This window comes from Triticum urartu, chromosome 1, assembly GCF_003073215.2.
Source record: "Triticum urartu cultivar G1812 chromosome 1, Tu2.1, whole genome shotgun sequence".
Classification (NCBI taxonomy): Eukaryota; Viridiplantae; Streptophyta; class Magnoliopsida; order Poales; family Poaceae; genus Triticum; species Triticum urartu.
The window spans coordinates 531,277,747-531,281,197 of NC_053022.1; positions in this window are offsets into that span (position 1 = coordinate 531,277,747).

A 3,451-nucleotide genomic window follows, 5' to 3' on the forward strand; every position below is an offset into this window, starting at 1 on the left:
ATGCGCAAGCAACATGATGCAAAACATGACATGATACGCGGGATGTGATATGCAATGCATATGCGTGCTCCGGAAGGAAAAGATTGATCCAGGCATCAACTTTGCAAACCAAGTGTGCCGCTAGAAAGATGAGTTGATTTCTGTTGAATTCTATATAAAGATCACCGGAATCGGATGCACGTTTTGCAAATGGCAAGCAAAACCATAATGGCACAATTCCATGATTAACAGCATGATGCCATATAGAATGCAACAAGAATCTAAGCTACTGCACCCCAACATAGCAACAAAGCACATGGCAGTGACCTACTCAAGATGATTGACAAAAGATGAACACTGAGCTACGGCTAAAACACACATGAGCAGGTTCAAACAAGCATGGCAAAAGTGCAAAAGATATCAGCTTCACAGACTTGGTGAAAATACTAACATGTCAGGAATTAACATCAGGAAGCAATGTTTAGAGCAAGATAACAACATGCTATAGGAACAGAACATAGCAATACAAGGCATGGCATGAATCTACTCAAAGCATAGAACAAAAGTCCCTTACTGACCATAAGCCAAAAAGGATCAGAAGATATGATGGTACCCATGTAAACATAGCAAGTTTCGTTAACAGATTCAGACTTAGCAGAAAACTGGACATGGTAAAAACAGAATTATGAAGGCCTCTTTGCGAGTTCGATTCACTCAACACAAGGCATTGCATGACAATATAAGCATATAACCAGCAATAATACATGTTCCTGAAGCTAACCATGGCAAGAACAATCTCATAGCATGCATGGATCAACTACAACAACCTTGGCAAAATTGATTAACACGTAACCAATCTGCTAGGAACAGTTTATAGCAAAAGTAGAGCAAGATTGAGTCATGCTAGAGCACTCCATAAATGCAAACAGGGGCATGGATGGATAGAGTATAACCATATGTCCAAATCATCTTTACTTAACATACTCAAAAGAAGCATGGATCTCACTGTAGCAACATGAACACATGGCAATAAAATTACAGCAGGGAAATGACTTAGTGAAATTCTAAGTCCCTAAAATCAGCAATATTACGAGAGCTACTTAGCATGCATGTGATAGTCACCACAAAAAATACATGGCATACACCCTGTAAAGATGGCATGGCATAGTCCAAAACACATGTAGAGCTCATGCCCATACGAAGCACACAACAAATGTAGCAAAAATGACAAAAGCTCATACTCTGCAAAGAAACAGGAACTAACATTTTATAGCACTCTTGCATCAATGATTTGGGCATCACGATGGACTCAAACAAGCATGTCACAATGGAACAAAACGAAGAGCACATCCTGATGAACATTTTGATATATCAAGCGCACGAAACGGATCAGCACATACAAAGTTATGGCATGATGAACAGGGCTCCAGAATGCTAAAATTTATGGACTTAGAGAAAATATAGGGTCAACCTCATGGATCTGGATCTAGGGCGCGGTAAACGAGGATGGCCGGAGATGGGCTGCGCGGGGGCCGGAGAAGCTTGAGAGGTCCTGTGGCCGGAGAGGTGCGAAGGAGGCGGATCCGGCACTTGGCGGAGGAGAAGGGCTGCGGGCGCGGGGAGGCCCGACCGGAGGCGACGGAGGGCGGCGCCGGGCGCCCGTCGGTGGCGACGGCGAGCAGGCGGCAGGGCGAAGCAGCGGCGGAGCTGGGCAGCGCGGGGACCGGTGGGGAGCGGGCGACGGTGGAGCGGCGGGGTCGCGAGCGAGCAGCGTCGGCGGGGAGCGGGCCCACGGGGGCCAGATCTGGGCCCGACGGGCATCAGCAGCGCGCGGGTCGGTGGCGGACAGGTGGCACGCTGCGGTTGGACGGGCGCGGCGGTGGACGCGTCTGACCGGATCCAGACATGTCTGGCGGCGCGAGGAGAGGGGGAGCTAGGGTTTGACTGCGCGAATTTTGAGAGGGGGTCACATATTTATACATAGAGGGAGTTAGGAGAGTTCAAATGAGGTGCCGGTTTTCGGCCACACGATCGTGATCGAACGGCCGAGAGGATGGAGGGGGTTTGGATGGGTTTTGGGCCATTTTAGAGAGTGTTGGGCTGCAACACACACGAGGCCTTTACAGTTCCCCGGTTAACCGTTGGAGTATCAAACGGACTTCAAATGGCACGAAACTTGACAGACGGTCTATCGATGGTGTACCAAAGCCGCTTGGCAAATCTCGGTTCATTCCGAGAACATTTAAACCCGCTCACGAAAAGAGACAAAAGGAAGGCGCTGGAGGACATAGGAGTGTCGGATTGCAAAATGGACAACGAGGAAAATGCTCGGATGCATGAGACGAACACGAATGCAAATGCGATGCACATGATGACATGATATGAAATGCATGACATGAACAAAATGCAAAACAAAGACAAGAACCCAACCACGAAGAAATCTCATAACTTAGCGCTGAAAATGGCAAGAGTTGGAGTACAAATATGGTAAGTTACATCCGGGGTGTTACACTTGCTTATGATTTTTTCCTCGACGAAAGACTCCATATAGCCAAAGATGGGCATCAGAGGGCCACCAGGGGGCCCACGAGGTAGGGGGCGGACCCAAGGGGGTAGGACGCGCCCCCACCATCGTGGACGGTGGGTGGCCCCCCTCTGGTACTTCTTTCGCCCAATATTTTTATATATTCTGAAACATGCTCCCGTGAAGTTTTAGGACTTTTGGAGATGTGCGGAATAGGTCTCTAATATTTGCTCATTTTCCATCCCAGAATTCCAGCCGCCGGCATTCCCCCTCTTCATGTAAACCTTGTAAAATAAGAGAGAATAGGCATAAGTATTGTGACATAATGTGTAATAACAGCCCATAATGCAATAAATATTGATATAAAATCATGATGCAAAATGGACGTATCAACTCCCCCAAGCTTAGACCTAGCTTGTCCTCAAGCGAAAGCCGAAATCAAAAAATATGTCCACATGTTTGGAGATAGAGGTGTCGATAAAAATAAAATACAGACATGAGGGCATCATGATCATTCTTAGAGCAGCAACACATATATATATTGTCATATGATCTCTTATGCTAAAGTAATAATTCAATCACAATTTCAAGCATGAATCATAAACTTCATTGAGAACCAACAAACTCTAATATCAGGCATCGAGGCAATTGCAATTTATCATAACATAGGAAAGAGTCAACATAAGAGTTTTTCAGCAAGTCCACATACTCAACCATCTTTTAGTCTTTCATAATTGCTAACACTCACGCAATATTTATGGGTATGAAGTTTTAATCGGACACAAAGAAAGATAGGGGCTTATAGTTTTGCCTCCCAACATTTTACCTCAAGGGTAATGTCAACAATAATAGTTCATGAAAACTCACATCCAATTAGCTATATATATCAGGATCTTTCCAACACATTGTGCTTGCCAAAGGATAAAATGTAAAAAGATCTCTCTCATT